Source organism: Procambarus clarkii, chromosome 26 (genome assembly GCF_040958095.1).
Source record: "Procambarus clarkii isolate CNS0578487 chromosome 26, FALCON_Pclarkii_2.0, whole genome shotgun sequence".
Taxonomy (NCBI): Eukaryota; Metazoa; Arthropoda; class Malacostraca; order Decapoda; family Cambaridae; genus Procambarus; species Procambarus clarkii.
This window is the reverse complement of record NC_091175.1, coordinates 7,790,314-7,812,301: the sequence shown is the minus strand read 5'-3', so window position 1 is coordinate 7,812,301 and position 21,988 is coordinate 7,790,314. Positions and strand designations below refer to the sequence as shown.

At 50.4% G+C, this 21,988-nt stretch overlaps 1 protein-coding gene across 3 annotated transcripts in view; it reads left to right on the top strand.

Moving 5' to 3' along the window:
- The window catches only part of Egfr (epidermal growth factor receptor), a 329,685-nt gene that overhangs the window by 193,852 nt on the left and 113,845 nt on the right, over window positions 1-21,988 (top strand). Inside the window, exon 1 of one of the 3 annotated variants that reach the window (XM_069331831.1) lies at window positions 16,814-16,835. The exons of the other annotated variants lie outside the window; for them this stretch is intronic. The gene's annotated coding sequence lies outside the window, so the exon portion shown is untranslated. Of the gene's footprint in view, window positions 1-16,813; window positions 16,836-21,988 lie in introns of those variants that run through there. 3 annotated transcript variants of the gene reach the window in all.

Here is a 21,988-nt window from a genome sequence, read left to right as displayed (position 1 = left end):
TAACTGAATATTTTTTTGTTTTGTTATTTCAGGTATGTTTCGTTAGACGGGAGTGGTGACGACAGGTGTGTGTACAGGTGAGTGTGGTGGAGGCAGGTGTTTAGGAGATGAACTACTCCTTCACATGTCTAAGATTAGTTCTCGTGAGAGGTTAATGGTCAACATCTGCAGCTGAAGATATTCCAGTGATCTTGAGGCGACAGGATAACCTCTGCAGGAGTTGCCTCTGGATGTTCCATGCTGTCTGTGGACTATGAATCCCGAACGCTGTCTGCTCGGCCGCCAGATTCCGCACGCATGCGCACATGTGTACGTGCGTACGTGTGTATTCCCCTAGTTGTGTGATTGTGGGGGTTGAGCTCTGGCTCCTTCGGCCCGCCTCTCAACTGTTTCTACTACTACTATTTTTTTTCACACACACACCCACCTAAACACCCCAGGAAGCAGCCCGTTACAGCTGACTAACTCCCAGGTACCTATTTACTGCTAGGTAACAGGGGCATAGGGTGAAAGAAACTCTGCCCATCGTTTCTCGCCCGGGACCACAAGATCACGTGTCCAGCGTGCTGTCCGCTCGGCCGGCCGGCTCCCACAGCGTGTACTGTGTTCTGCCTGTGCAACACCTTGCTATGTGTGTGTGTGTGTGTGTGTGTGTGTGTGTGTGTGTGTGAGAGGTGCGTTGGCGAGTGGGGAGGCGTCTCACCCAAGCAGGTCGAAGAACAAGAAAGACTCTTGAGAATAGATTACCATACTAATGAAGGTTGGAATTGGCCGGGACGGGAGGGTTTGACAGCGTCCTGGCTGACAGAGAATAATGACGCCGACCCTGATGTGACAGTGCCCTGAGTGACGGCTTGACAGCTCCCTGATTGGCAGCTTCACGGCTTCTTCTGTGGCTGCTTAATATTCCGTCTTCGGTGACGGCTTGACAGCTCCCCCGGGTGACGGGGGGGGGGGGAGTTTATAAACGCCAATCCTGATGTTTGGTGCTTGACAGGAGGTGTCAAGTGGGGGGGGGGGTTGGACAGACACTTGATATAGGGGACAGTAAATCAATCAAGATTTCACGAGAGACTTTAAGAAATGGTATAAATGTGTACTAGCACATCAGGAGAGCATGAATGCAAAAATTGCTAAAATGTTGCAGGGATTACGAACCAAATTTTTAAATTTTGCCCCGAGGGGCGAGTTTATTGGGCAGCGCCACTCATCTTATGAGTGGACACACCGCCATAGCAGCATGTACAACACTCCCCAATAGGAAGAAAACCCGCCTTCTCATAAGAGGTGTGTGGCTAGCTAGCCTCCCCCCCTCCCCTTCCCCTATCAGGGGACAGAGGAGCCGCCACGTCAAGGAAGGGAGTTAAGGGAAATAATGGATTTCACGCCCCTTGGGTGGTTAAAGGGGGCCCATTGACCTTGACTCTCGCGGGGACAAAGGTCAGGTTCGTAACGCCCTTCTTTATTGAAACGCAGACAATGTGACAAGGTTTATAAATAATCTGTTCTCTCCGCCCCCCCTCTCTCTCTCTCTCTCTCTCTCTCTCTCTCTCTCTCTCTCTCTCTCTCTCTCTCTCTCTCTCTCTCTCTCTCGTGCAGTGAGAGAAGAAGATTGAACAGTATAGAGTCTTAATTAACAACTGAACTTCCCCCCACATTTGATGAGACATGATAACGATATATAAGATTCTCTGGGGAATTCCTAAAGCTAAACAAGTGAACACGTTCAGCAAGTGACAAGGAAGACGTTACCGACGAAGATGATGTGGATGAATTAAGAAGAGGAAGGTGCTGCAAGCCGCTGAGACGCCGGCGGAGATCCAGTGAGCATCTCCAGGAGGAAACACGGTGGAAGTAACTGGGGCTAGGGAGCTAGTGCTCGACCCTATAAACACACAGGTAGGGTGCGCACACAGGCCGAGGACTCAGCAGCCCACGTAGGTCTGGGAATAATGGAGGCGCTGGTATGAAGTATGGCCCATTAAAATGACGAACATCCCCACCAATATCTCTTGGGAAATGCTGAAGAGTATTGAAGTGTGCACAAGAATACAGTGGCCTGGACCCTCCCACACACTACACCTTAAGTCGCCTCATCGTAAATCAATATCTCTTTAGACGCCCATCAGGCAATGAGAGTTTATACTGATGTATACTCAGATAAACCACCTTCAGAAGGTGTATATATATATACACACTGTATGGATGTATATACACCTGCGGGCGAGAGGCTCAAGTGAAGTAGAGGACGATGCATCAGAGGCGCCACGAAGGGCTTGTCGTGGACTTCAGGAGAGCAAAATCTCTCTTTGGAGAAGATGATGATGTGTAGAGGAGATTGAGGGAGAGAAGAGAGGGAAGGTGTAGGAGAGAGAGACAGTTAAAGGTGGTTCAGATAGTTAGAGTCTCCCCCCTCCCCCAGTTCCTATTAGAACCACCCAGTAACTGCCAATTAAGCTCAGGCCTTGTACCAATGGGCGCCTCTCCTCTCACCTCCCCCCCCCCCCGTACCCTTCACTGAGGAATGCTGGTGGCGCGCCATATAGATACCGTGTGTGTGTGCTGGTGCCTCCAGCCTGCCGCTGGACACCCTGCCGTCCACCAGCCTGCCACTGGACACCCTGCCGTCCACCAGCCTGCCACTGGACACCCTGCCGTCCACCAGCCTGCCACTGGACACCCTGCCGTCCACCAGCCTGCCACTGGACACCCTGCCGTCCATCAGCCTGCCACTGGACACCCTGCCGTCCACCAGCCTGCCACTGGACACCCTGCCGTCCACCAGCCTGCCACTGGACACCCTGCCGTCCACCAGCCTGCCACTGGACAACCTGCCGTCCACCAGCCTGCCACTGGACACCCTGCCGTCCACCAGCCTGCCACTGGACACCCTGCCGTCCACCAGCCTGCCACTGGACACCCTGCCGTCCACCAGCCTGCCACTGGACAACCTGCCGTCCACCAGCCTGCCACTGGACACCCTGCCGTCCACCAGCCTGCCACTGGACACCCTGCCGTCCACCAGCCTGCCACTGGACACCCTGCCGTCCACCAGCCTGCCACTGGACACCCTGCCGTCCACCAGCCTGCCACTGGACAACCTGCCGTCCACCAGCCTGCCACTGGACACCCTGCCGTCCACCAGCCTGCCACTGGACAACCTGCCGTCCACCAGCCTGCCACTGGACACCCTGCCGTCCACCAGCCTGCCACTGGACACCCTGCCGTCCACCAGCCTGCCACTGGACACCCTGCCGTCCACCAGATTCTATACTCTAGCATTGGTCGGGGAGCTCCATGCTGGTGCTGCGTACTCTAGCACTGGTAGACATATGCTATGTATACCGTTTGCAACTCATCCGTATCTGGGTTCCATAAGGCTGTCGTGATGCTAGGTACCTTGGTACATGTGACTGCTGGTCATGTGTGTGTCTGCACCTCCAGTGGCGGGTTTAGTGTTGTGTCTTTCCCCAGACGCTGTCTGTCACTGGCTCGGGTAGAGTGTTGTTGCGGTTTTAAAGTCATCATCTCTGAACAAAAAGTAGCACGGGCTATGGTGAGCCCGTAGTGGACTTACCTGGCACAGGAGCGGGGCTGTAACTGCGGATGATGTTACAGTACAGGTCATTATATTTATACTAAATAGTGGGTCAGGTGAATACAATGGGTATTCATTGGGTAAGGAGTAAGGCATATAAGAGAAGAGTATAATAGGGTATAATAGGCGAAATAGGGTACAAAACACATACAAAGATTAATCAGGCGTTGTTTGTCGAGCATTATATATATATATACACTATTTCTACCTGTGTTTATAATACCCGGGGGAGCCGGTCGGCCGAGCGGACAGAACGCGGGACTTGTGATCCTGTGGTCCTGGGTTCAATCCCAGGCACCGGCGAGAAACAATGGGCAGAGTTTCTTTCACCCTATGCCCCCTGTTACCTAGCAGTAAAATAGGTACCTGGGTGTTAGTCAGCTGTCACGGGCTGCTTTCTGGGGGTGGAGGCCTGGTCGAAGACCGGGCCGCGGGGACACTAAAAGCCCCGAAATCATCTCAAGATAACCTCAAGATAACCCCCGACTTTACATAGGAGTTAGTTAATACACTGTCACAAATCTCAATACAGGATATTGTCCTCCACTGTGTAGATTTAGCCCCCACACGACCTATACCAGTACTGTTCACGTGTATGTCGTGAGACTTAAGTCTCCAGTCCAAGGAATACAGCTTTAAGTGATTTCATTTGCTTCAGTAGTTTGCTAATTTCATTGATTACACGCAGGCTGTAGTGAATCATCTTGTTGTGCTATCTCGCCTTGAGAGGGAATGTGGGTCTAAGCGATCTTCTGGTCCAGGAGTTGACATTGTCACCTTTTTCTTTTGTTCTCTCTATGAGATGTCAGTGAGTCTGTTTACGGGAAGACTCGCGAGAGGTAAACCGGAGGGGATGACGCTGTGAGGCTTGGGGATGGGCGCTTTTTAAGATGCAATTAACGTATGGTAATTCATTAGCATGCACGAAACTAACGCTGGGGTGGGGACAGACACGATGTGCTCCTCGCATGTTGAGACGGCGGGCAGGTCGGCGCCTGCCGTCCTGCGGGAGACGGGAGAGAGAGGGAGAGAGAGAGAAGAGAGAAGAGAGAAGAGAAAAAAGAGAGAAGAGAGTGAGTGTGTGTGTTTGAGTGAAGGATAAAAGTGTGTTGATGGAGAACTGGCCATTCATTCTTCAATTCATTTGCATGTTCCATCTTGACTCATTACTCACCCCTCTCCCACTTCACACCCCCCCCCCCCCCTCCCCACCACCACAACACAGCTGGCCCCCACCAGGAGAGTGGCGGCCAGCACGGCTCAGTGGCCAGGTTGCTGGACCTTCCAGTCCCAATTGTTTATTCCATGCTTGCCCCCCCCCGCCCCCCCCCCCCCCGCCCCCCAGCTCCAGTGTAATTACTCCCCCTCAGCCCCGCTGGCTCACTCAGCTCGCTGGTTGGCTGGTAGTCCCTGGTGGACGAGCTCTAGCTCCTGGGGGTCTGTACTTGTTGGCTGGTAAGTTGCTGGGGGTCGAACCTGGGGGTGGAGTGAGTGTGGCAGACGCCTGCCTGGGGGTCGAACCTGGGGGTGGAGTGAGTGTGGCAGACGCCTGCCTGGGGGTCAGCACCACAAACATGGTGCCCAACTGTTTCTTATCAGCCACCACTCATCACCTGTCCTCTCACTTTGTCCTTGTCTCTCACATGTATCTCTATTGCTTTATCCTTAGTCTACTCATTCCACTTATATTTCCCCTCTCTTCTTCTTTTTCTTCTCTATGAACTCCTTCTCCTTCTTCTACATGTTCAAGTGGTCATTAAGTGCAATATTCAGAAAAAGGAGGTTGTGGAAGCCACCTCTACCCAGCGGCCGAGCGGACAGCACGCTGGACTTGTGATCCTGTGGTCCTGGGTTCGAGCCCAGGCGCCGGCGAGAAACAATGGGCAGAGTTTCGTTCATCCTATGCCCCTGTTACCTAGCAGTAAAATAGGTACCTGGGTGTTAGTCAGCTGTCACGGGCTGCTTCCTGGGGGTGGAGGCCTGGTCGAGGACCGGGCCGCGGGGACGCTAAGCCCCGAAATTATCTCAGGATAACCTCAACATAACCATTCCCACCAACATTCCTACTAATACCACAGCAAGAAGTGCCGGATCAACCGGGTTGTAGTGGCTATGTGGGCTTACTTGTTGCCCAAAGCAACGGCCTGTTGACCCAAGTTATCACAAGTCATTCCTGGCCCCAAGGAAGGGCTTGGGGGGGAGTAGAAGAACTCCCAGAACCTTCTCCAGATGTTCTAGAGAGAACTTCCAAATAATATTAGAGCAACCAGGCTGTGATTCGTACGTCAGGCTGCGAACAGCTGCGTCCAACAGCTAGGTTGATCAAACCACCAACCAGGAGGCCTAGTCAGAGACCGGACTGTGGGAATATTGATCCATGGAACTAATAACAGGTAGACAACAGGTAGGTATATGCAACAGGTGTGCCGAAACAGCCAACAAAGCCACCACACACCAACAAACACACCAGCTACCAAACAGCAACAAACACACCACCCACCACACACCAACAAACACACCACCCACCACACACCAACAAACACACCACCCACCACACACCAACAAACACACCACCCACCACACACCAACAAACACACCACCCACCACACACCAACAAACACACCACCCACCACACACCAACAAACACACCACCCACCAAACACCAACAAACACACCACCCACCAAACACCAACAAACACACCACCCACCAAACATCAACAAACACACCAAACACCAAACACCAACAAACACACCAAACACCAAACACCAACAAACACACCACCCACCAAACATCAACAAACACACCACCCACCACACACCAACAAACACACCACCCACCAAACACCAACAAACACACCACCCACCAAACACCAACAAACACACCACCCACCAAACATCAACAAACACACCACCCACCACACACCAACAAACACACCACCCACCAAACACCAACAAACACACCACCCACCAAACATCAACAAACACACCACCCACCACACACCAACAAACACACCACCCACCAAACACCAACAAACACACCACCCACCAAACACCAACAAACACACCAACCACCACACACCAACAAACACACCAGCCACCAAACACCACCACCCTGAACATCCCCAAAGCAAACACAATCCTTTTTTTTAACCTACGTAGCTCTCAGACAAGCCTGCGAGTAATACAGTGCGAAGCCACGTGTGTGAGCGAGCCCCATAGGGCGATACTCCCAAGGGTGGCTGCCGGGGAACTATACCCTGAGGACTGGAAGCTGATATTTTCAGCGCTATTCAACGGGCTCGTCTTGACACGGACCATTGACTAGCGTTGCAGAACGGACCTTCAGATTTGCAACTTGCAATGAAGTGTTGGAGGAGGAGGAGGATGTTGCAAGGATACATACAGACCCTGCTAGGGTGGGGGGCGGCGTTATTGCGTCCATCGTCTGGGCTCCTGGTGGTGTCTGGGTCCGTCAGACTGTTGATACTTGAGGCTTGCACTCCCGTGTTATCTGGTCGTTTTCAGAAACCCATTTAGAAGTCTGGTAGTAAATATCAGAGGTCTGTGGTTGTTCAACGTCCTCCCAGCGAGTATAAGAAATATTGCCGGAACAACCGTGGACATCTTGAAGTGGAAACTAGATTGTTTCCTCCAAGGAGTGCCGGACCAGCCGGGCTGTGGTGGGTATGTGGGCCTGCGGGCCGCTCCAAGCAACAGCCTGGTGGACCAAACTCTCACAAGTCAAGCCTGGCCTCGGGCCGGGCTTGGGGAGTAGAAGAACTCCCAGAACCACATCAAACATGAGCCAGTCCATCTAATATTCCGAAGTTGTACATTATCCTGCGTTTCACCGCTAGCATTTGCAAAGAATTCAACCTGTGGGGTTTCCAAGGGTCCCAATAGTTGAGATTTGTTAACACACAAATGGAGACATGAAATGTTCTTATCAAATTCTCCAAATTAGTGAAATCTGACGACTTCGATGGAGCACTCCCTGGAAACACAAACCGAAACTGTCTCTATTTTCAGCTTGTTACAACTTGAAATAAAGTTGTTACATCTTGGCTTAACTTGTTTATGACGTATTAGAACGTTGTTACAACTTGCTATATTGGTTATTATAACTGGTTAGGAGGTGTTAAAACTTGCTCGAACGTTGCACCAACGTCGTAGTTTCGGTGTGTGTTTGGTGGGCTGTGCCACAGCATTCAACGCTGCACAGGAGTACATGGAACGTCATCTCGGAACGACCGTCCGGCAGGGAAGAGTTCGAGGGCCAAGGATTTGCTTAACTTCAAGAAGGAAGGAAACTATCAGGGGAAAAAGGGGGAAAGCGTCAAGCCATATCGACTATATAACACTTGGAAGGGTTCAGGATAAAGATATGGGATGGGACGGGGTAAAGGAATGGTGGAATGGAATGAGAGCCATGAAGCGATCATTTGATGCAGTGAACAGGCGCGTCGGGGATCCTCTGGGACGTAGGTTCGAACCCTCATTACGGCCCTTGTGGATTTGTTCATCTGCCGCACAGTTCTTTATTTATCATTTGTTTATTTATCATTTGACTTTAAATAATTAAGTCTGTCGACACGGACGACCCGAGACATAATCTAAATGGCCTCACAAGCCTTTGAAGGACCGCCGGGGGCCATTAGACTATGGCCCAGTACTGCTCTTCATCTCTTTATTGACCTCTCACATGCTCACCGAGGCGCGGCCCCTCCCCCCCCCTCCCCTGGCCAGCCCCAGGAATACTGACGAGTCTTGATGACAAACACAGCTGTGGTCCCTGGGGGAACGGTGGCCCCTGGGCAACCCGTTCTCGCAAATTCGTAAAGTCAATATTGACTTATTAACTACGTGCTTAGGTGATATACTAAACATAATAGATACCCTTAAAAAGATTCATAGAAAACACCGACCTTACCTAACCTTGTTAGTATCTTAAGATAAGCATCTTATTGCTTCGTAATTACAATTATTACTTAACCTATACCTATTATAGGTTAGGTAATAATTGTAATTACGAAGCAATAAGATGCTTATCTTAACATACTAAGTAGGTTAGGTAAGATCGGTGTTTTCTATGAATCTTTTTAAGGGTATCTATTATGTTAAGTATGTCACCTATGCACATATTTAATAAGTCAATATTGACTTATTAAATTTGCGAGAACGGGTTGCCCCTGGTACACTGTGCCTGAGGTCTGCTTGACGGCTGAGTGAACAGCGCTCAGGATTCGTAGTCCTAAGGTTTCGGGTTCAATCCCCGGCGGAGGCGGAAACAAATGGGCAGAGTTTTCTTCCCTAATGCCTTTCTTACACTAGCAGTAAATAGGTACCTGGGAGTTAGACAGCTGCTACGGGGTGCTTCCTGGGGGATGTGTAACAAAAAGGAAGCCTGGTAGAATTACCCTCCCTTCATCTCAAGAAGGGAGGGTAGTTCTGGAAGGGTAAATAGGAGACTTAGACATTCAGTAACGTGGTGGCGCCACCAGTAAGCTCACGATGGTGGTGTCCACTCAACCGTAACTTGGGTTACGTGTCCGTGTTGAGAAGTTGTGGGGTCATGATAGTCCTTGCTCCCTGTGGGTGTACTGGGACGAGCCAGGGGCCAGAAACACGAAGCACTTACGCAAGTACTTACGAACTTGGGGCCAGATTCACGAAGCACTTACGCAAGCACTTACGAACCTGAACATCTTTCCTCAATCTTTGGCGGCTTTGTTTACAATTATTAAACAGTTAATGAGCTCCGAAGCACCAGGAGGCTGTTTATAACACCAACAACAGTTGATTGAAAGTTTTCATGCTTGTAAACCGTTTAATAAATGTAACCAAAGCCGTCAAAGATTGAGGAAAAGATGTAGACGTTCGTAAATACTTGCGTAACTGCTTCGTGAATCTGGCTTGTGGTGAGTGCACCTGGGGTACCTCGGGGTGCGGTACACGGGGTGTGGGTGCGGCAGTGCCATCAACATGCACCGTGCGGGTGTGTCCCTGAGGTAAGGGAAGCAGGGATGGTGTCTACTCCATTATGCATCGAACCAGATCAAGTCGCCTCGCCACGCTGTAGTTTGTAGTGGTGCTGGCTACAGTGCCTGTAGCTGTGTAGTGTGTAGCCTGTAGCCCCCTGGTCAGTCCTAGTGGTGCTGGCTACAGTGCCTGTAGCTGTGTAGCAGTGTAGTGTGTAGCCTGTAGGCCCCCCCCCCGGCCAGTCTGCGTGCCTAGCCTGTAGCTCCACTCCCCCTCCTGCTAGTCTGTATATGTGCCCCACCCCTCATACACCCCCTGTCAGCCTATATCTAGGTAGTCTCTCAGGTGAGGAGACCTGCAGCCTCTCAGGTGAGGAGACCTGCAGCCTCTCAGGTGAGGAGACCTGCAGCCTCTCAGGTGAGGAGACCTGCAGCCTCTCAGGTGAGGAGACCTGCAGCCTCTCAGGTGAGGAGGCCTGCAGTCTATCAGGTGAGGAGACCTGCAGCCCCTCAGGTGAGGAGACCTGCAGCCTCTCAGGTGAGGAGGCCTGCAGCCCCTTCTTCTGCAGGGTATGCTGCAGGCAGGCCACCCACGAGGTGCAGGACCTGCACCTCTCACTTACGGCAGCGCCTGTCTGTCCTGCAAATTGTACCGGCGCTCAGCACTCCCCGTGGAGCCCTGCAGGACGGAAGACCTTCGCTTATATATGTTTCTAATAAAAGGAGCACACACACACACACACACACACACACACACACACACACACACACACACACACACACACACACACACACACACACACACACACACACACACACACACACACACACACACACACACACACACACACACACACACACACACACACACACACACACACACACACACACACACACACACACACACACACACACACACACACACACACACACACACACACACACACACACACACACACACACACACACACACACACACACACACACACACACACACACACACACACACACACACACACACACACACACACACACACACACACACACACACACACACACACACACACACACACACACACACACACACACACACACACACACACACACACACACACACACACACACACACACACACACACACACACACACACACACAGTAAGGCAGCGACGCCCTCCACTCCTCAATGTGATTTAAAGTGACACTTAATGTTCGCTGCACCTGCATCTTGCATATTACAATCACAGGGAGCAGATCCAACCTACACTTGATTGTCGATCCAAGCTGAAGTGATTGTGGTTGTTAGACTCCCAACTTGTGGTTGTCTGAGATCATACCTGGAGTGTGTTCTAGGAGTTCTACTCCCCAAGCCCGGCCTGGCCAAGGCTTACTTTGTGATCACTTGGTCCAACAGGCTGTTGCTTAGAGCGGGCCGCAGCAGCAACAACCCGATTGGTCCGGCACTTCTTGCAAGAGCATATCTAATTTGTTCTTGAAGAAGTCCACACCTGCTGGGACAGGTGTGGACTTGAGGTGGGGACCAAGCGTGATAAGACAGGCAGGTAAGAGACAGCAGAAGACACCGGGGGACAGATCGAGTGACGGGTAGTATCGTCGTGAGACAGGCGAGAGACAGGCACGGAGTTAGAGATTAGATTGATTGATTGATTGATAGCTCTCATACAGGCTCATGTTGAATATGCTTCTCATGTTCACGGTCACATTGAACACACAACTCATCTTCACCCCCCAGCTTGAACTCGCTCATGTAACAAGGATCTCGTCTCAACAGGATTGAAATTACTCATTAAGTATTCATATCCTTGTGTAAGCCATTCCATAACAGTATCAAGTATCCATCTTCAGAAATCTTGATCCTCGAGTGGATGTGAACGACCTGATCCTCGAGTGAATGTGAACGACCTGATCCTCGAGTGGATGCGAACGACCTGATCCTCGAGTGAATGTGAACGACCTGATCCTTGAGTGAATGTGAACGACCTGATCCTCGAGTGGATGCGAACGACCTGATCCTCGAGTGAATGTGAACGACCTGATCCTTGAGTAAATGTGAACGACCTGATCCTCGAGTGGATGCGAACGACCTGATCCTCGAGTGAATGTGAACGACCTGATCCTCGAGTGAATGTGAACGACCTGATCCTCGAGTGGATGCGAACGACCTGATCCTCGAGTGAATGTGAACGACCTGATCCTCGAGTGAATGTGAACGACCTGATCCTCGAGTGAATGTCTTGGGTGATGTTGAAGACAATTTTAAAATCAAAGAAACGGAAGGAAATTCAGAAAATCTTATGATGAGGAATTCTGAACACTGAACATTGGTAGAGTACTGAACATTCCATATCTGCGAACGGCGAAGATTCGAGCGGTGTTCGGACACGCTGGCGTCCATCAGGTCCGAACACCGGCTTGGAACAATGTTCGAGTGTGTTTACACGGCGCCCAACGAAAACGGGGAATGACTTACGGACAGAAAACTGCGTGTCGGCTTTGTTGCCTCCGAGGCCGCCTTAAGTTAGTGTCTTGACCTTGGCTTTGTCTTAGTGAAGAGCCTCGTTAGACCACCCCCCTCACTTACCCGCCCCGGACACATCGACAACGACCAGAGCCCTCGTTACCAGGTTATTATACCCGCGCTTAGCTAATTTGGAGGTGTGTAGTGCGGGTGTGGTCCCGACCCCCGTGTTCTATCGTCTGAGAATTCTTTGATAACGATAAGAGAGAGAGAGAGAGAGAGAGAATGAAGCAAGGAGGGAAGAAGAATTATATAGATTTATTTAAGAGTTGAGCTTAGGCCCCTGGGCCCTGGGCCCCGGCCTTCCGAATGCTCTTAGATTAATGCAATGACTCGTTTCTCGCGTTTTTAATTGTGTTTATCTTATCAGTTTATGTGGGGGGTAGGGTATAGGTAACCACCACCCGTCTGTGTGGGTGTTGCTGCTGCGGGAGGACCCAAGCTCCTGGTCCCCGCCTGTGTGGGTGTGGCTGCTGCGGGAGGACCCAAGCTCCTGGTCCCCGCCTGTGTGGGTGTGGCTGGAAGGAGGGGGCGAGGCAGAGTACGGCTCAACACAAGTCACTGTCAACTGTTAACTGATGTTCCTAAATACGCAGTTGACAGATGAGATGGATGAGCGTGTGTGGCTTAATGAGGGTGAACGAACGACCATACATCACCCTCTGTTGTGGTACATCCGAACACTGTACTGAACGCGGCACATTCGAACAGTGGATCGAATATGGCTCCTCCCCCCTTGCAGCAACCGGGTAGAGATCCTGTGTAAGAGGACGCGCTAATCTTCTCCGTGATGAGACGGAGAACTGACCAGTGGTGATGATCATTGTCTTGTGTGATGAGGAGCCCCTGGATGGTGATGAGGGCCCCTGGATGATGATGAGGATCCTCATGGTGGTGATGAGGACCCCTGGATAGTAATGAGAGGCCCCTGGATGGTGATGTGGATCCCCTTGGATTGTGATGAGGATACGTGGATGATGTGGTGTCGAAAGTTGATACATGTTTGTGTTGTGGAGGTGGGTGAAGGGGTGTAGCAGGTGAAGGTAGGTGAGTGTGCTGCTAATAGAGCAAGGTAAGGAGAGGTGGACCTGCGGGGCTCCTCCAAGCAACAGCCTGTTGGACCAAGTTATCACAAGCCGGAGCTTGGCCCCTCGGGCCGGCCTCAGGCAGTAGAAGAACTCCCGGAACCATCTCCAGGTATGTTCCAGGTTAAGGAGAGATGGTGAACCGGTTCATCTGCTGTGTCAGGCTCCTTAACCTGACACCGCAACTACCACCGCAGTGAACAACCATTAAAAACTACCACATGCGCTACTTGACACATCGGAGAGAGACGGCACCACTCCCGTGCCAGGTAAGTCCACTACGGGCTCACCATAGCCCGTGCTACTTGGAACCTGTTCCGAGTAGCTAAATCTATAACAACAACAACAGCTACTTGACAGAGACTTACCTGCAGCTCGCCTGTGTCTTCCGTCCAGCAAGTGTAAAGATAAATAAGATGATGTAATATAAGATAGAGACAGTGCAATAACACAGCGGCTTGGAGAGTGTGTAGCCAGAGTCATGAGGAGAGGTGCGTCGTGGCAGCCTTGTAGGACGCCTGGCTGCCTTCCCTCTGCCTCCCAGGGAAGGGGAAGGCAGGGATAAAGATGGAAAAGAGAGATGGACAGATATAGAGACACAGATCGGTGATATGTGTGTGTCTCTCTTCACGAAAACTACCGGTGGGAGGTGGTGGAAGGGTCGATGGTGCGGGGAGTAGTTCACCGGCCATCACAGTAGTTTAGGTGACTTGTGCAATCCACAACCCGTCCTTAGACCAAGTCCATTCCATCCAGCGGTCGACCCCACAGACGCATTCATCAATTTTAACACGCTGTTCATTCAAAACAGAACTTTTCTCAAATATAAATTAATATAATTATATATTAGTATATTGTGCATATTTAGCCACTGGTTAGGTTAGGTGTTTAGGTTCTGTTGGCGATTATTTGTAGTACGTGGGTGAAGCATTTACAGCGTTGTGGTTCGAACAAAAGTCGTCAGTGAAGCACTTGTTCCGGAAGTGTTCGGACGTCATCAGTTTTGAGTCGTGTGTAAACCGTTTTTCATTCATAAACAGCGGGTTTGGCGGGTGCATGGAACGTTTGGAATTGTTTGGAGGACGGGACTGGAACACCGCTCACAACTGATGACGTTCGAACATTCCTGGAACGGTGCTTCCCTGACGACATCTCTTCGAATCCAAACGGAGAGATTGGAATTGAGGAAAATTCCTAATCACACGAAAACATTATTCAGGTTGAAAGTGTTGGTACTTCTAGAGGGCCCCCTGGGGAGGTTGTAGTGTGGGAGAGAGAGACCCCTAGTGTTTGAGGGCTGTGAGGGTGAGTACTATGGCGAGTCAGTACTGGCTGTGGCTACATGAAGGATTTACTGCCTGCATTTACTTCCTCATCACAAGTCCAACCACTTGGGCTGGACGGTAGAGCGACGGTCTCGCTATATGCAGGTCGGCGTTCAATCCCCGACCGTCCAAGTGGTTTGGCACTATTCCTTTCCCCGTTTCTATCCCAAATCCTTATCCTGACCCCTTCCAAGTGTTATATAGTCGTAATGGCTTGGCACTTTCCCCTCTATAAAATGTATAATGAATTCCTCATCACAATCGACTTGAGAATGATCCAGGACGGACCGAAACGTCGTCGTCCCTTCACCTTCTAGTGTGTGGTCTGGTCAACACTACATGAAGGACTAGTTTCCCATGAATTAAATCATCCCGTCCTGTCCTCGTCACGGTAGTTGTGTCGAGGCATAAACAGCCTTGGAGTTGTTCCGGGGCTTAGCGTCCCCGCGGCCCGGTCGTCGACCAGGCCTTGCTTGTGAGGACTGCCCGAATTTTGGGCAGGACTATTCGTAACATGTGTACGAGGATGTGTAACAGCCTGGTTGATCAGTCCAGCAACCAGGAGGCCTGGTCGACGACCGGGCCGCGGGGACACTAAGCCCCGGAAGCACCTCAAGGTAACCTCAAGGTAACGAGGAGATACATGTAAGGTGGGACTCGGAGCACGCTGGAATATGCTACAGTAAGATGTACAAACCCAACCAACTGTTAATAATGTTGAGTATAGATGGAGTAGGAGACACGTAGGGAAGGCATCACTGCACTAGATGGTCAGCACCTGGCATGGCGGGGCTGCGGAGGTAGCGCTCAACCCCTCAGCGACCTTTAGGGGGATGGAGAAGCTATGTGAAGCGGAACACAGAAACCCATAAAATAGCTGGGACTTGACCTCATTTGCATACGCAGACACAAACATCAGCGTTTACAATTCTCATTTACGAAACACGCACCCGCACACACACACACACACACACACACACACACACACACACACACACACACACACACACACACACACACACACACACACACACACACACACACACACACACTGCCGTTCAACAGTAATATCATCATATAGTTTTCACAAAATTATTAATCTTTTTCTGTTGGATTAGAAAGGTTGAGCGCCTGACCCAGCTCTGGTGGACCTCCCCAGACGCCGGCTGGAGACTTTCAAGACTCCGGTTTGGCGACTGAGCTCTGGAAGGGGTGGACTGAGTTCTGGGAGGGTAACTGAGCTCTGGGAGGGGTGGACTGAGCTCAAGGGGAAACTAAGCTCCTCTGGCGTGTTGAGCTCAGATGAAAATTAAGATTAACTCATTTATCATCATAAAATTCGACTCAGCCAAGACAGGTCAAATATTAAAACTCGGACGTGATATCATTAAAATAATAGTTAGATATCACAATGATATAACAAGTAGTCATTTAGATAACGATACCAATAATAATATTGATCACTATTAACTAGCCAGCGATTAATGTACATTGTTATCGGTTAAACGCCGAAAAATGCTGGCGATCTTAAGTCGCCATCTGAAGGGGGGACCCCGAGCTCCTAACTGCTTATCACGCGTAGTTAAGAGCTTAACGACACCGATTATAACACGCGAACAACCCTGTTAAGTGACCGGCCATGAATGCCAACCATCTTAGACGCGTAGAACATGTAGAAACAATTTGAGCTTGGTCCAGGGGAGGGGGGGGGGGAGTCCCCACCGTCTTGGTCCCGTGAAAAGAGGGAGAGAGAGAGAGAGAGAGAGCTAGCTAGCTAGCTAGCTAACTAGCTATCTACCTAGCTAGATGGGGGGGGGGCCAGCCAGCGGGCTGCCGGACCCTGGCCAGCACCAATAATTACCTCTTAATTGTCGCCGATCCGGTCAGAAACCAATTATATTCGGATAACTGGGCGTATAATTCCCTGCGAGGACCTGGTCGCTGGCCCCTTAGGAATAATTGAAAGCAGGTCGGCAAGGCTGTTGTTGGTGGCGTTCCAGTTCCAGCAGTTCGAGCCCCACTCACATCCCCGCGGTGTGGTGGGTGGCGTGTAGGCACTCTTGGTGCTGGAAGGTCATCTGGGGGGGGAGTAGGGGAAGGTCAGCAGGTGTATGGAGGGGTCACCTGTTGACTAGGTGAACCGCTGGGGGTGTAAGGTGGGGAGGGGGAGAGGTAGGGGACCTGCTTCTTATCTTTTGCTCACCTGAGCAAAGATAAGATAATGCTTTATCTTAATGGTTGTACAACATTATGTTTTCCTTTTAGGCGCATAGTTGTTCGCTGCTCTTGTGTTGTGGAGGTCGCTACCGGTGGTAAGACACACACACACACACACACACACACACACACACACACACACACACACACACACACACACACACACACACACACACACACACACACACACACACAGGCTCAGGAATCTGTACACCAGTTGATTGACAGTTGAGAGGCGGGACCAAAGAGTCAAAGCTCAACCCCCGCAAGCACAAATAGGTGAGTACACACACACACACACACACACACACACACACACACACACACACACACACACACACACACACACACACACACACACACACACACACACACACACACACACCTGTGTGTGAATCACTGGTAGGAATCTGTACACCAGTAGAGTGACGGTTTATCTAACCCACACCAATTGGACCTCGCGTGGGTTAGCAAGCGGAGTACTTGAGGTACCGCTCTGGGACCCATACTATTTATAAATTATGTTAATTAGGACTTATCTTCTCGAGTTGAGTCTTAAACTCAATCAAAATTCTACTAACTTTTTTAAGACTCAAAAAAGTCTTAAGACGATGTTTGCAAACGATGCGAAACTAATGAGAAGCGTAGAGACAGATGAGAATGGAAAGATTTTTTCCAAGATGACTTAGAGTTGGTCCGAGAAATGGCTCTTGGATTTCAACACCAGCAAGTGTAAGGTGCCCTTTGGTATTGAAGTACCTAGGTCATCTACTGACGTTCCACTAGTGGCAACCTTCAACAGTTTCCTATTCCCTGTGCAAATAGGAAATGGGGAATAGGAAATTCCCCATTTCCTGTTCCATGAAAGTGATGTCTTGGTGAGGTGAAAAGAGGCATCAGGTGAAAGAATCCGTGCCCAACCAATATGTTCCACTGGAGGATTGAATCCAGGATATAAATAGCATAACAGCATACTCTACACTGGAAAAAAAAATTGGAATATAATTTAGGAACCTAATTAAGTAGGCATTCATACCACTGCACATAACCTACATGAGACCAGTTCTAGAGTATGCAACCCCACCGTCGCCAACCCCCCCCCCTCCCTCTCCCAGACAGCACGTAAGGAAGCTTAAAAAAAAATCATTGACCAAACAGCTCTTTTACATGACTTAGGGCCCAGTAATCATGCATATTGCGATGCAATTTGCATTGTTTGGTGGCTTTGGATGTCTTAGGGTTTTGGGCACACTCCAAAACGGCAAGTTTTTGGAGTTTGAGAGGAAGCATTTTTAGTGCGTGGAGGCTGGCGGCGGCGTTGTTAGTAACTCCTTAACCACTGGAAAAAGCGGGTGATTAGAGAGCTGCTGTTACGTGGTTGGTGCCGTGGGGGGTTGAGGGTTCCTCTGCGGTCTGCTGGGGTCACATTTTTCTGTGTCCAGTCCGTCAGGTTAAGTCCCGGGTCTGTGGCGGTGAAGGTGGGGGGGGGGGGGGTGACCATGGGGGTAAGGTGGCAGGTGAAGGAGTGCTGGGGAGTGTTTTCTATGGTGAAGGTGCAGGGGAAGTGACCCCTGAAGGTGCAGGGAAAGTGACCCCTAGTGTGAAGGTGCAGGGAAAGTGACCCCCCTAGTGTGAAGGTGCAGGGAAAGTGACCCCTAGTGTGAAGGTGCAGGGAAAGTGACCCCCCTAGTGTGAAGGTGCAGGGAAAGTGACCCCTAGTGTGAAGGTGCAGGGAAAGTGACCCCCCTAGTGTGAAGGTGCAGGGGAAAGTGAGCCCCCTAACGTGAAGGTAAGACAGTAAACCACAGGTGATCAGGGTGGGGGGGGGGGGCGGGGCTGGCCGCTGGTGGCTTGTTCCACAATATTACTAATGGTTCCCTTGTTATGTTCCGGCCATGTGCTGCCCACCTCTGTGGCTGTGGTGGTGGTCTCTGTGGCTGTGGTGGTGGTCTCCGTGGCTGTGGTGGTGGTCTCTGTGGCTGTGGTGGTGGTCTCTGTGGCTGTGGTGGTGGTCTCTGTGGCTGTGCTGCCCCACCTCTGTGGCTGTGTTCATATCTGTGGTTATTGTGGCCGCCTTTACCTTAGCTATCAGTGACTACATAGAACTGAGGTCTAGCTCTGTGGCCCCCGCCTGCTACCCTTGGTGTATGTACCTGTTGCCTTATAAAGTAACTATTCTGACCTTCGAAGTCTTCGTCGACTCTGACCTTAAAGTGGGGGAAGGAGGTGGCTTCCACAACTCCTTCTTCCAGCACCTTCTACTTGTTGACCAGCCGCACGGGGTGTGAGAATTTCCTTACTCGCACCAAAGCGATTGAAATTGAAATTGAAATAAGTTTATTGAGGTAAAATACACACAAAGGGATGAGGTAGCTCAAGCTATTCTCACCCCGTTCAGTACATCGTGTTAATACATACATATAAACACATCACAAACAATAAACATATTACCAAACATTCTGAGAGATAAACATATACATTTCCTACCAAAGGGATTGGTGGAGTAGTCTATCTTACTCGCTAGGACTTACATCTCAAGATGTAAGGTTTGATTAGACGTTAAGATGTTTCCAGTACCTGGAAGGTACCTGGAAGGTCCTGGAAGGTCCTGGAAGGTCAGGGCGCATGTGGGATATGTGCATGGTTTGTTTGGGATGTGTGGGAGTCGAGTGGTTGTAGTGGTGGTGGGATATATATGGTTGTGGTGGTGGTTGAAGTGGTTGGGACCGTGGCGCTGGTAGTTTTAAGTGGTGGAGAATTAGGTAGGCGGCGGTTTTTTTTTGTGGGGGAGGGGGGGGGGGGTAAGGTTTTAAGTGGTTGAGGTGGTATATCTTGGCCCCCTTCTCGCGTGGTATTGTTGGGGGCGACCTTCTCATATCCGGCGGTGGTGTGAGGGTCCCTGTGTCACCTTTGTCCAGGTGTTCTGTCCAATCTCTGCACCATTGTTCCTGCCTCTCAGCCTATCATGTGTCCACGCCTCCTCCAGCCGCCTCCTAATCCACCTCCATCCACCACCACCACCACCACCTCCACCATCTTCACCACCACCACCACCTCCACCACCATCACCACCACCATCACCATCACCACCTCCACCACCACCACCACCACCACCACCACCTCCACCACCACCACCACCACCACCACCATCACCACCTCCACCTCCACCACCACCACCACCTCCACCACCACCACCACCACCACCACCACCACCATCACCATCACCATCACCATCACCATCACCATCACCATCACCACCACCTCCACCACCACCACCACCACCACCTCCACCACTATCTTCCTGTGGCAAATGCAATGGGAGAGAGAAATTGAAGGGAAGACAGCAAATGAAATGATGGGATTATTTACACAGAAAAGTGTCGAAGCTTCAGATCATCGGCACATTTCCAGTTATCTAAAACTGTTCTGAAAGCGCTTCCCAATATGTATTCCCAATATTTAATGTCCAACCACTTGGGCTAGGGCGATGGTCTGGCTTCATGCAGGTCGGCGTTCAATCCCCGACCGTCGGAGTGGTTGGGTACCATTCCTTCCCACCCCATCCCCGTCCCATCCCAAATCCTTATCCAGATCCCTTCCAAGTGCTACATAGTCGTAATGGCTTGGCGCTTTCCCCTGATAATTTCCTCCCTCCCTCCCAATATTTAAAAAGGGGGATAAACAGGAGTCAGAATATAACAGAGGGGGAACAGGAGTCAGAATATAACAGAGGGGGAACAGGAGTCAGAATATAACAGAGGGGGAACAGGAGTCAGAATATAACAGAGGGGGAACAGGAGTCAGAATATAACAGAGGGGGAACAGGAGTCAGAATATAACAGAGGGGGAACAGGAGTCAGAATATAACAGAGGGGGAACAGGAGTCAGAATATAACAGAGGGGGAACAGGAGTCAGAATATAACAGAGGGGGAACAGGAGTCAGAATATAACAGAGGGGGAAATAGACAAGGCGGAGTAAGACCGCCTCTTCAGCTTGAGAGAAAGTTGGACCAGAGGACACAGAATAAGACTTATAAGACTTGGCTACAAGTATCTCTGGCAGTTGGGCTTGTATAGGGATCTAGATGAAGTAAAGTGTAAAGTGTGTGGACAAAGACAGGGACACACACTCGAACACTATATCTTGGATTGTAATAAAATTGAGCCATTTACTGTTAAATCTAATCTCACGTTGTATGATATGGCAACCAATCTTATTACTAAGGATAAAATATCTAAAATCCTTGCACTGTATCCATATTTCGCTCCCAGTAGATAAACTACATATCATTAAACGAGATTAAGAAGCAGAAATGAATAGTGAAGACTAATAATAATAAAGAGCAGCTTTTCCAATGACTCTGTAATATCTCCATTGCTCAAACAATTATATATTAGCGAAAATAATTATCATTAATGTGTTTTTGATTAACTGTAAATTTTATACCTATTGAAGTGACCCCAATCTCTGTTACCAGCTGACAGTATAATTACATTATGTGCAGGATAGATGTAATTGTTGATATAATAATCTCCGTTGAGGTCTGATAAAGATCTTATGTGCTGCCTGTAATCCTTTTTGCGCTACCGCTCGCAGGATGAGTATAGGGTGCACAATAAACTGTAGCCGCCTCCCCCGGCAACACTCAAGGTGGAAGGTAGAGTCTCAAATGAGCCGAAGGAATGTAAGGAGATACTCGTACCTCTGTGCGGCTGGTCAACACGTGGAAGGCGCTGGAAGAAGTTGTGGAAGCCGCCTCCACCCACCACTTGAAGGTCGGATTTGCCCAAGAATGTCAACGTCAAAATAGCCCAATTGTAACGCAACAGGTACAATAGAGCTGGTTAGTAGGGTGAAAGAGCTAAGCCTCACTTCTCCGTATATAGATACTCTTAGGGAAGTACTGTTATGTATCACCACCACCACCACCAGCACCACCACATCCCCTACCACCACCACCACCACCAGCACCACCACATCCCCTACCACCACCACCACCACCAGCACCACCACATCCCCTACCACCACCACCACCACCACCAGCACTACCACATCCCCTACCACCACCACCACCACCACATCCCCTACCACCACCACCACCACCACCACATCCCCTACCACCACCACCACCACCAGCACCACCACATCCCCTACCACCACCACCACCACCACCACCACCACATCCCCTACCACCACCACCACCACCACCACCACCAGCACCACCACATCCCCTACCACCACCACCA